The sequence below is a fragment of the Chelonia mydas genome, chromosome 6 (assembly GCF_015237465.2).
Source record: "Chelonia mydas isolate rCheMyd1 chromosome 6, rCheMyd1.pri.v2, whole genome shotgun sequence".
NCBI classification, from domain to species: Eukaryota; Metazoa; Chordata; order Testudines; family Cheloniidae; genus Chelonia; species Chelonia mydas.
The window spans coordinates 50,074,062-50,087,362 of NC_051246.2; positions in this window are offsets into that span (position 1 = coordinate 50,074,062).

Below are 13,301 nucleotides of genomic sequence, written 5' to 3' on the forward strand. Positions count from 1 at the left end.
TGCCAAATATGACTTGCTTCACAATGTCAGCACACCCCATTAAAGTATCATGTCTCATCTACAACATCACCCCATCACATAAATATTTCCCACGGATAGTATTGGTACACCATCACGAAGACGCAGAGCACAGTGAAAAGTTTTATCCAGGCTTCACATTGTATTGGAATGTTGAACAGTTCCATCGAAAGGTTGTTATGGGCCTAATCCATATAAAAAAATTTAACAAACTGTCACGAAGTTATGTTACTTTGAAACATCATCATGCCACAACATGCCACGGTGTTCTCAAGTTGCATGGCAATGGCATCATGCTGCAGAGGAAGACACCATGATGAAGCCACATCAACATATTGTGTGAGGTCAGAATTCCTTTACACTATGACAATACAATGGAATTACATATGTTATCACGCATATGAGGGCTGTTGCATGATGAAGATGCATCAAAATATGATCATGTCACATCTGTACATCACAACACAGCAGCTCAAAGTTGAAAGGTGGTGTCATTTGATGACCCCAGAATTATTCTGGGATTATGTTTGCAGCTCATAGGATTGCCTGTGTAAAATCAGGACAATCCCTCAAAAGGGAGGCTCAGTGAATGTGCATTATGTTTTAAATTAATTGCATTTACTGAATTTTATCATTATTATTAACATATTGTACTTTGATATAATCTTTTATCCAAAGATCTGAAATTGCATTATAAATAATTAATTGTGCTTCACTGTTCTCCTATTTATTATTCTCATTTTTCAAATGAGGAAACAGGCACAGGGAATTCAGTCGCTTTCCCAAAATCACATAGTGAGTTAGTGACAGCGCTAGGATCAGAACGCACGAGTCCTGGCTTTCCTTCTACTGAAGAAAACATCAGACCAACTAGCATCAGAAATATAAGTGACAGGGTTCAACAAAACACATAGTATATTGGCAAATGTAGGGTCAAAATGACAACGCAAGCTATTGATAATATTTTAACAGAGAAACGAAAAAAGATGTCAAAGTCTAAGTTGAACACTTATCAGAATATCACCACTATGAAATGTCTTAGATGTATGTGTGTCTGGCTGTACAACAGTTTATGCTATGCAGTGTGACATTTCTGTCTGTGAATGGCTAACAGAGTCTCTTTTTCTTAAAGTATGTCTTTGTGATTTTGAAAAACTACATTTGTATTATGGATAGCTAATATTTTACTGGTCAGTGTCATGACAATCAGCCTGTTGGTCATAAGTTATTCATAAGACACAAATGTAAAAGCCACTACTGTGGGTCCACACTCACCAGTCACTGCTGCTAGAATGTTCTTCTATATGCTAATTATGTTAGTAAGGGGAATTAATCTGATTTATTTGAGAAATTCTTAGAGGTGAAAAGCCAGATAAAATTTTTGAATCTGACTTTCAGATGAAGCTAAATGGCATATTGTAATGCATCTAGCAAACAACATTGCAAACCACAGAAAAATTAGTAAAAGTGAGAATAAATCCATTCCTTGGGATATTATTGTAATGTTTAGAACCAGGAATGTGTTTAGAAGCAGGGTAGGAAATTTCCCACTTTAAATAAACCACTGCCTCAGATCCCACTTAATTTGAGTGCTCTCTAGGTCACCAATTTTAATCTGCCCCCAGTTGTGATTGGAAGTTCATTTTTCTTTTCTTAGGCAGTAGTCTTATCTACCTAATGTAATATCTGCTGTATATATTAATATTACACAGGGCCCTATCCTGCTCTCATTGAAGTCAGTGTCAGGGAGCAAATTCAGACTGACTTCTCTGCTACATTTATTGGTCTCAGAGAACATTAAATGGCAGGGGGTGGCTGACTGTGAACAAGTTCAGTTAATAATAATCCTAGGTACCAAAGTAGTACCACACCTTGGTTAAAACATTTAATCAGCATTAAAAAATCTGGTCCTTCCACCTTTCTCTTTGCAGATGATAGGGCCAAAGGAAGTTACGGTGTGTGGAAGCAATGATGTTTTCAAAAGCTGACAAGGCCTTTAATGTTCTCCTGCTGCACTCCATGGTTACTACCAAGCAGTAGTTTGTTTACTGCTGGACACTAATAGAAATTATTTCCTTCACAAGTCATTTGGAATTAGTCTAGCACAAAGTGTTTTTGAACCTGGTTCAAACAACATTGATGGCAGATCACTGTACATGACTCAAGGTAAGGTATTTATTATATTCCTAGGATGCTGCTACTTGTTTTGCCACTGTTCTATGGAGAGAAGTCAGTGTAGCTAGCGTTAGCCTGCAAGAGGTAAATAACTGTTTGGCCAGTGATCAAGATGCTACAGAATGAAAGCAAATACAAACTCTAGTTGACAAGTTAATACACATAGCGTATCTTTTCTTTTGCATAACTTCTATATAATATATTTGTGAGATATGAGGAGCAACTCTGCTCAATAAAAGGTTCAGAAGTTTGGTTTGGATGAACACCTCTGGAGTATCTGACTCTTGGGTACAAAAATCATATTGGAAGCTCTTGAGAACAGGCTTTTGTGTGATAATTCCTGCTTCTGGTCATGTCAGAAATACCACAAAAACAACCTTTTTTTTCACAGTATTCTGGTATTTCAGTGTCAGAGGACACCCACAAATGCAGGTGTACAGAAATTAAGGTGAAAGAGAAAATAAATTAGATTTTTATAATCTCAAAATACGGTTTGATTTGGGTTCCAGTGGATGTTGGGGTGAAAGTTAAATGGAAGTGGGGGGGGTTCTCTGTGTTATTTTATCCAAATCTATGCACAAATCCTCGATCTCATGATGACCTTGAAAAACAAATAGAATCAGCAATGGATTATTATAGCAATGTTGGCTATTTTTACATTTAAAATAACCAAAATGTTTACATCCTACTTACCAATCTGTATCTCATAGTTTTTAGCATCTATGAGAAACCTCAAAGATATTATCAGGACAAAAATGGCTTTTCCCAATTTCTACAGGCTAGCTTTTCATTTAAGGCCAAATTCTGATCCTGTTTAGGTCAATGCAGAGTTCTCTGAGGAAGAAATTAGCAAATTTTGTTTTCAGGCAGCTGCTGCATTTGGACATTTCCTTTTAAACCTAAGTTTTACATTGGTGATTTTTAGCCAGCACAGCGCATACTGATTTCTCTAGGATTGTTTGATCAACAAGCATTACCTAACAGTGTCAGTGAACCAAGTAACCTCAGAATGGACTTTAATAAAACCCTTAGGACAATAGCCAAGGCTGAATTGTGCAGCATTGTAATCTTTTTATTGCACATTTAGAACTGAATACAAGAAAGTAAAACATTTCTTGTCCCTGAATTTATCTATGTTATTTTTGTTTTCCTTCACATTGAAGATGACTGATTTGGCAAGACTTTTCGTGGCCTTGTGTTTAATTTGGGTAACAATGTCTTGGTTCATGAAGGCAATAAACTTTCATTTTCATAAATTCATAGATTCCAAGTCCAGAGGGGAACCTTGTGATCATCTAGTCCTGAGGTTCTCAAACTGTGGTCCGTGGACCACCAGTGGCTTGCGAGCTCCATTCAGGTAGTTCATGGATAGTTCCCTCTAAGGTGCGCACCTGGGCAGCCGCACACGAGAGAACGAAGGGCCACCCACCTAATTAGTGGAGCTGCGCAGGCGTGGCTCCACTAATTAGGTGCATAGACCATGGAGAAGACGCACATGTAAGGTGAAGTGGTGGCCTTGGGGGGAATAGGTGGTAGATGGGAGGGGGCAGTGGGGTGAGAAGAGGGGACTGGGGGGAATTTGGGATGTGCAGAACTGCAGCAGCCAGAGATGACTTTCCCCAGCTCCAGGGCTGCCGCTGCCGGGGAGAGACAGCCCTCCTTCCCAGCCTCAGCTCTGTGACTACTGTGGTGGGAGAAAGACCCCCCTCCTTCCAAACTCCAGCTCAGGGGCTGCTGCTTTGGAGGAGAGAGGGCACATCCATCACATTAGAAAGGTAAGATTACGGATATTAAAATATGAGTTGTGTGCTTTTATTTGTAGAACAAAAAAATGTTAATTATTATTAAGGGTTTTTTTATATAGCACTTTTATCCAAAGCACTTTACAATAGTTAGCTAATGGTACAAACAGCATTTGGAAAGATCATTAAGTGGTCCGCCAAGACCCTCAGCAATTTTCAAGTGGTCCACGAAAAAGAAGTTTGAGAACCACTGATCTAGTCTGACCTCCTATATAACACAGAACCTAGAGCAGTGGTCCCCAAACTGTAGGGTGAGCCTGGTTTGGGGTGTGTGCAGTGGGCTAGCCCACACTGGGGGGAAGGGAGGGAGCACCACCCAGCCCTGCTCTGCCTCTAGCTCAGCTCCAGCCCCAGGCGCAGCTCCGCTCCACCCCCAGACCAGCTCTGCTGTCATTCCCTTTCTGCCTCCAGGTCAGCTCCACCTCTAGCCCCAGCTCCTCCCACATCCCCGCTTCTGCCACCAACTCACCTTCAGCCCAAGCTCCTCTGCTGAGCCATCTGTGCTGTAATGAATGGGGAGTGTGGACAGATTCCATTACTGGTAAGGGGGAGCGTGACAGGAAAAGTTTGGGTACCACTGCCATAGAACTTCTCCAAAATAAATCCTAGAGTATATCTTTTAGAGAAAAATATCCATTTTTGTCAGTGATGAGGCGTCCACCATGATCCTTTGTAAATTGTTCCAATGATTAAGTATCCTCACTGTCAAAAATTTACACCTTATTTCCAGTCTTTTGTTTCATGTTATACCTTTCTCTGCTAGATTGAAGAGCCCATTATCAAATGTATGTTCCACATGTAGATACTGATAGACTGTAACCAAGTCACCCCTTAACCTTCTCTTTGTTAAGCTAATTAGTTTGAGGCTAGCACTGTATGACATGTTTTATTATTTGTTAATCATTCTTTGAACCCTTTCCAATTTGTTAACATCCTTTTTGAATTATGGGTTCCAGAACTGGACACAGTATTGCAGGAGTAGTTGCACCAGTGCTAAATATAGAGGTAAAATAACCTCTCTTCTCCTACTTGAGATTCCCCTGTTTATTCATCCCAGGATTGCATTAATTCTTTTGGCTATAGTGTCATATTGGGAGCTCCTGTTCAGCTGATTATCCACCGACCCCCAAACCTTTTTCAAAGTCACTGCTTCCCAGGATAGAGCCCCAGTCCTGTTTGCTTGCACCCAGTTTACCAAGCAATCCAGCTCACTCTGAATCAGTGACCTGTCCTCTTCATTATTTACCATGCCCCCAATTTTTGTGTCATCTGCAAATTTTATCAGTGATGATGTTATATTTTCTTCCAGGTCATTGATAAAAATGTTAACTAGGGTAGGACCAAGAACTGATCCCTTCACGACCCCACTGGAAACACATCCACTTAGTGCTGATTCTCTATTTACAATTACATTTTGAGACCTATCAGTTAGTCACTTATTAATCCATTTAATGTGTCCCATGTAAATTTTGTATCATTCTAATTTTTTAACCAAAATGTTGTGCAATACCAACTCAAATTCCTTACAGAAGTCTAAGTAGGTTACATCAACACTATTACCATTATCAACCAAACTTGCAATGTCATCAAAAAAAGATATCAAGTTATTACAGATCTATTTTAATTACAGTGTCCTCCTTTAATTCTTTATTAATTGAGTCCAATATCAGCCGCTCCATTATCTTACCTGTGATCAATGTCAGGCTGACGGGCCTGTAATTACGCAGGTCATCCCATTGACTCTTTTTTAAAAATTGTCACAATTTTAGCTTTCTTCCTGTCTTCTGGAACTTTCGCAAAGTTCCAGGACATTGAAAATCAGCATTAACGGTACAGCAAGCTCCTCAAACAACTCTTTTAAAACTCTTGGATGCAAGTTGTCTGGATCTGCTGATTTATAAAGTTTGCATGTGCATAATTTAAAATATAATTTTCTCTTGTCATGAAGTTATTGTCAGTGTTAATCTCAGAGAAAATTTTTATCACTGAAGTTTAAATTCACTGAATTAAATCACTGAATAATAATATTTTAGCATGGAAACACAATCTTAGCCTCTTAACGTGCACAGAGATACTCCATCTCTTGCCATCCTCTTTCTTTCATCCTCTGATAGCAAAGTACCTTAGATTTAATCATAAATGCCCAGTTATACCATTATACAGTTTCAGGAGTATCTTACATTTTATAAAAAGAAAAGGAGTACTTGTGGCACCTTAGAGACTAACCAATTTATTTGAGCATAAGCTTTCGTGAGCTACAGCTCACTTCATCGGATGCACCTGTAGCTCACGAAAGCTTATGCTCAAATAAATTGGTTAGTCTCTAAAGTGCCACAAGTACTCCTTTTCCTTTTGCGAATACAGACTAACACGGCTGTTACTCTGAAACCTTACATTTTATACTAGATACTACAAATACGAACCTCTGCTATCTTGTAATCACATTATGTTATTTAATACAGTTTGTCCACAGCTCATTTGGATCACTAGCAACCTATTTCTACTCTAGGTTGTAAAGTAGTATAGTAATTCCTGCTGCATGTCACCATACCTTTTTAAAGGATACCCACCCCTAAAAAAAGCATAATCTCCCTGTCTCCCATAGCCATATATATTTTTGCATTTATTCTTATGCTTTTCTTAATCCTGCCTAAATCCCAATATGCAGCTGGATGAAAGGATCATGTTTTAGTGTGAATTCAAAACACTTTTGAAGTATTTTGCAATATGCACACCCTGCAACCATCTGTTGTGAAACAAGCTCTTGCCAAGTCATCTCATGTCCAAGAGACAGTTTCACAAAAGGAACTCATTGACCTGGGTGAGGAAATGCAGTTCAGAAACTGTTTGCTACTGATCTGGTCCTGCATCTACTTAAGCATATGATTTCAATAGGACGACATGCATTGATGAGCTGCCAAAATCTTAACAACCAGTTCCCTCCTCACACCACAAGAGGGTCGTGGCCCACCCCCACCCCCCAGGGACTCCTGCCCATCCAACCCCCCGTGTTCCTTGATGCCCTCCCAACCCCTGCCCCATCCACCCCCCTCCCCTGTCACCTGACTGTCCCCAGAACTGGGCAGGAGGGTCTCGTGGGCCACCGTAGTGGGTGCCCACCCCGCCCCTAAGAGCCAGAGGGAACTGCTGGGGGAAGAGTTGGGGAGTCTCGGCAGTACTTACCTGGGGCAGCTCCCCAGGAAGCATCTGGCAGGTCCCTCTGCCTCCTAGGGGTGGGGGAGCGTAGCTACAGGGGGAACAGGGGGAGCGGCCGCTCCCCCCACCAATCACATCAAAAGTGGCACCTTAGGCACCGACTCCGTGGGTGGTCCAGGGCTGGAGCACCCAGGGGGAAAATTTGGTGGGTGCAGAGCACCCACCAGCAGCTCCCCGTGCCCGACCCCAGCTCACCTCACCTCTGCGCTGCCTCCTCCCCTGAATGCGCCACCCTTCTCTGCTTCTCCGCCCCTGGCTTCCTGCGAATCAGCTGTTCGTGCGGGAAGCCAGGGGGCTGAGAAGCAGGCGGCCGGCTTTGCGCTCAGGCACAGGGAGGCGGAGGTGAGCTGGGGCGGGGAGTGGTTCCCCTGCTGCCCCCCCCCCCCCGGTTACTTGCAGCGGCGCGGGCGGCCCTCCTCGTGCCCCCCCCCCCCAGCTCACCTCTGCCTCTGCCTCCCTGGGCCTGAGCGTGAAGCGGCACATTCAGGGACGGAGGCGGAGCAGAGGTGAGCTGGGGCTGGGCGTGGGGCGGGGCAGGGAGCTGCCCGTGGGTGCTCTGCACCCATCAAATTTTCCCTGTGGGTGCTCCAGCCCTGGAGCACCCAAGGAGTCGGCACCTAAGGCACCACTTTTGGCCAGTTGTTAAATTTAGAAGCCCTTTTAGAACCAGTTCTCCCTTGTTGGACAACCAGTTCTAAAAGGGCTTCTAAATTTAACAACCGATTCTAGTGAACCGGGGCGAACCGGCTCCAGCTCACCACTGATGACATGTGTGAATACATTTACTCAAAGTGTTTAAGTGTTTGCAAGAGTGAATTCAACTCTCCCTAGAATGAGAAGCCCACAACCACAGTGAAATCCTTAAGAGAAATAGCCTGAAGAGAATAGCATTTAAAAACTAAAATCAACCTCCCCCTAATTTTTGTATAAGTGCCAATGCCTGTGACTATTCATTTTGATTAGAAAAAGGTAAGGCACATATTCGAGTCTTAGGCAGCTCTGAGGTAGCATTTTGCATACACTTCACTGAGTAAATGAGAAGTAGAAAGTGTAGAAAAAAACATTAAATCACTTGAAAATTATAATTTAAAAAGTAATAAAAAGTATTTAACTATAGTGACACACTGTATAATGTGCTTTCCATTTTCCTTTAATGCCTTTAATGTCTGCTTTATGGGGCATGACATGTATAATACTTTACACTTATAATGTGTCTTTCCCTGAAGAGCTCAAAATGTACTGCTAGAGCTCATTTTATTTGGATAAACTTTTGTCCTTCCAGCTCCTTTGCCCAAAACATCTTTGCAACTCTGAGTTTTTCAAGGAGCTTTCAAGTTAGCTGATGGAACATTACCAGTGTCAAAACATATTAGTTTAAGGATTGATGATCTTTTTTCCCGTGAAAATAAAATTTGGATTGCATGAATGTTCATGACAGCAAATGAAAGGGGTTGTACATCCATTCTCAGAGTGACTCATGGGTTCTAGACTAAAGAATGTTTAAATACTTTCTTTACATTCTTTGCCCATCTCTGCTTACAACATCTTTGTGATAGGTAATGTGCAGCTGGAGGAAACTGAGGTACAGATACATTAGATGACTATCTCCAGATCATAAGCGAGCCAGTGGGAAAAATTCAAACAATATAAACCAAGAATCCTAACTCTGTCTCCCATTATAACCACTGTACTACCAGCTACTTAAGAGAACTACCCAGTACAGATTGCCTGTACATATGATCTACAGGCAGATTTTCCAACTGTCTTAAAGAAGACTACAACAAAGAAACAAGCACTGAGAAAAATGTGTAATTTAAAGACGTTCATTCATCCAAGGTAAGTCTACTGATTCCTGAAATACTATGCAAATGTGGTCTCAGAATGTTTGCTCTCCCCAGTTTCCTGTTCCTTAGGACAGCATGAAAAACAAATTATTCCTCATGATCTTGTCAGGTGGTTAGTAGATGGAGCTTGCTGCTGAAACAACTGATAGTACAAAAACAGGTGTGTATTCATGGACCCTAGACAAGCAGGGCAGGGCACAGTTATTAAATAGCTCAGCTAACGTGCTGTGGAAAGGTAGGCACATTGCCAACTGGCTTGTCCAGGGGAGTTGGCCAGAATCTCCTGAATGAAGCAGTGCTCCTGTTCTCTCAGTGCAGAATGATGATGTTGTCTACCAAAGAACTATTAAAGAATGGCAAAGAAACTAGGGAGGTACTTCACTGTAGCTGAGCGACCCAGGCTGTAAAACTTGGAAATGTGTTTTTTAACAAAAGGATAAGATATAGGAATGAGGCACCGGGGTAAAGAAACACTGAGTGAATATAGAATTAAAAAATGAAGTTTTAAATAATAACACCACATATCTCAGAAGAACTGACACGTTTGTGGCGAGGAAAGTGTTCCTAAGCCTGTGGACATTTTTTTGCTGCAATGCAAGTGAACTCACTGGGGGGAAAGAGCCATGTTTCCAAGGCAGTTAGCATTAATGGCAACATTAGTGCTGAGATCAAGCAACTCAAACTCCAGTAGAACATGTCAGCTATAAACTAAATCACTGCAGTAAACAGCAAAAGCCACATCCTGTCCTCATATCCATACATGTAACCCTACTGTGGTGTGGAAGGCAGAATTTGGACCTGGAAGTACAGAATGCTGATGATCTGCTACCTTTGTATTCTACAAATTGGAGCATGATCCTGCAATCCCTCAGCATATTAAACTCTCAGTGATTTCAACAGGTATTCCATCTATGAAGTGTATATTGGCCATAGCCATTAATTTGTTTGTACCTTTACTATATGCAGTGTTGTTGTAGCTGTATCAGTCCCAGGATATTAGAGAGACAAAGTGGGTGAGGTACTATCTTTTTGTCTCTGTCACCAACAGAAGTTAGTCCAATAAAAGATAGTACCTCACTCATCTTGTCTCTTTGTACCTTTACTGGCATTTAATTAACCCAAGCTTGGATTTTTGCACCTTTTATAAAAAGAATGCCAATTTCTAGCTGTTCTATTGTTAAGCTCCAGACACTTGTTTTAATTAATACATTTATTTTTGGCTTTGATTTACTGTATACTGCTATTTTATATACTGGGTTAAACACATTTACTGTAACATGCTGGCAAAGTTGATACTAGACCTATTCACCATGCCATTTCAGCTGCTTTGATCATTTGATCCCCATGGCCATTTCAGCTGCCATTAGTGCTTTGATCACTAGTGACACACAAGGTAGTGGGACTTGTCAATTTTTTTGACAAGCAAACAACAAAGCAACTGTGACATACTTTTAAGTTTGATTTTCCTCAGCTACCATAAGTTGTTTTTTTTTCTCTTTGGCTGGATTCTCCTTATTGGTTTTGATGTTATTGCTCTTCTTCATTTGATAGCAGTGACTGACAAATTTGTGCTGCAGCCTACTGTTTTGACAATTATTTATGACATCACTTGCCTGGAGGGAATTACCCTTTACCCTCAGGAGTCAGGATATTTGCCTGATGACTGAGATAATACAAACCTTACAACTAGAGCTGTGCAAGAGTTATTACATTGTACACACATTTTTTGCCATTTTTATTTGGGGTGATTTCCTATTCCTGTTTTATTTTTATGTGAATTGGCTACTTTCACATTGACATATTTAAAAAAATCTAATGCACACTCAGTCAAAAACATGAATGGAAAAATATTTCATGAGAATAATCAAGCGATGGTCCAGGTACACTTCAGCAAATCACTAAAGAAAGGATGTGCCATTCCAATAAAAAAAAATCTAGTAATTAATGTAGTAGGTAACTAGACAGTAGGATTCTAAACATAACAGTTGTAAGTTACATTGCAATATCAGAACATCTTCCTCAGAACTAAAATCATCTATTACCTTGAAGAGGAAAAGCCTTGTTTATACATGACTCGAAGTGGAAAAGGCTCATTTGTACATGACCTGCAGCTTTTGAAAAGGAAATAAACCACTACACAGCCAAATATTACTTGGAATTAGCGTAAGAACGTATTTTCCAGAAACCAAGACAGTTACTTCTCATTGCTTTGTTGAAAAAGGACAGTCACATTTCAAGATGCTTTGTGTCATTCTGACAACATTCCACCTAATAAGGTCATGTTATTTGCTATGGTTGAAATGCTGACCCTGCTAAGTCAATGGCAAAGCTCCCATTGACTTCAATGGGGCCAGCATTTCACTACACGTTACATTTTCCTTATTGCACCTGCATTTTTCTTATAAATGATTCAACTCATTGCATAACATATATTAACCTGTTGCAGATTTTGAACAGATAAATATGTTTCCCTAACCCAGTGCATTATCTTCTCTCTCAGGCCCAGATTCACAGGTCCATCCTTGGTCAGCAAACCATGTTAGTAGGTGCTTTAGTTTTAAGCATGGGTTGATGTTCCATTGGAATCAGTGGGGACTTCAGCACATGTTTAAAGCATCTGGTTAAGGGCCTCATCCAAAGCACATTGAAGTAAATGGTAGTCTTTCAATTGGCTTGAATGGGCTTTGACCTCACAAGTGTTTTGATGAATAAGAGTCAACTTAAGCACGTGTTTACCTGCTCTGCTGAACTGGGGGTCCAATACCGCTAACAATCACATGCAACCCCCACCACAAAAACCTGCTATCCACCATTATTTCATTTTTACATTTGAGTTAGTTTCCATTTTGTGAGATCAATACTGTATTTTCCCCCAAGAATCTGTGTGCTGTGAAGAAGACTTGCTCATCCTGGTCTGGTTAGGTCATACCTCCCAGTATGCAAGTCTGACAGAACCTACAAAAGAAAAAAAAAGTCACATTTATGAACTAAAACTAGTATAAAGCTCAGATATATGAACACCACCTATAAAATGGTTGCCAGCCCTTCAGGACTTACATTCAGCAGAAATTTTCCTATCTTTGCAGTCTTCAAAACTCCACGTTTCAGGATCTTGTGAGATTATACTAAAAACCATGGGCCAAATTCTGTGCTCAGTAAAACCTCTGTAAAAATGGGAGTTTTTGAGCATTCCATATTGGTGAATGACACAATAAATACTCCAAAACAGAGAACTGGTACTGATTCTTAACAGACAGCGTTAGTTGCTTTGGGAGAAAAAAAGCTTTAAAAGGTCACTGGGTTAATAAATGAGAGAACAAATAATGTAGATTTTCCTCAGTATTTTCAAATTCCTTATTGTCATTCACAAGGTTTCAATACACATAAGTAGCACTGAATAAAAAAGTAAAGAAATCGATGAGGTCAAACATCTTTTTTTTAAACAGAGGGAAACAAAATCAAAGGCCCTGTCCACATTAGAGAAATACTGGATACTGGATAAAGTTGCACTGTTGTAAGCTCTACTTTACATCAATGAAGCTTATGTATATCAAGATTTTGAACTACATCTGTGTAATTACACCAGAGCCAATTTCTCTAATGTAGACAGGCACCTCATTGCATTTACACTCAGTGAGCGATGCTGCAAAAGAGGAGGGTTGAGGTGCAGGGAGAAACACAGAGGGCAATGGCCTTACATTTGTCCCAGAAGCACACAACTTGTTCCACTGTAACTAAGAAGAAAACACAACAAAACAAACAAAAAATTCTCTCTCTAGTGGCCTGAGCAACCATATGGCATTTAATATTGGGAGTAGGACTGAAGTATCTGGTATCAATCCACAAGTGCACTGAGCCCTTATATAAAGACTCAACTTTAAAATGCTGTTCAGACATTAACATAAAAATCTTTCATATTTCCAGTCATACATACATGTGCAATATTCAGAAAGAAGGGCCCTGGCTTCTGGGAAAAAGACTAAAAGAATAATTCAATTTTCTAACAAAAGCAGGTAATATTGGCTATTACTGCTGCTTGACTCATGCACAAAAGGTGTCTTGCAAAGAATTATTTTTTAAAAATAGGAATTGACACACTAGGTCTGACAGAAGTCCATCTAGTCCAGTGTCTTGTTTCCAACAGTGGCCAGTACAGGTGCTTCAGAAGAAGGCATAAGAATCCTGCATTAGCAGATGTGGGACAATCTACCCCGAACCATAGGTCTCATCCTGATAGTTAGAGATT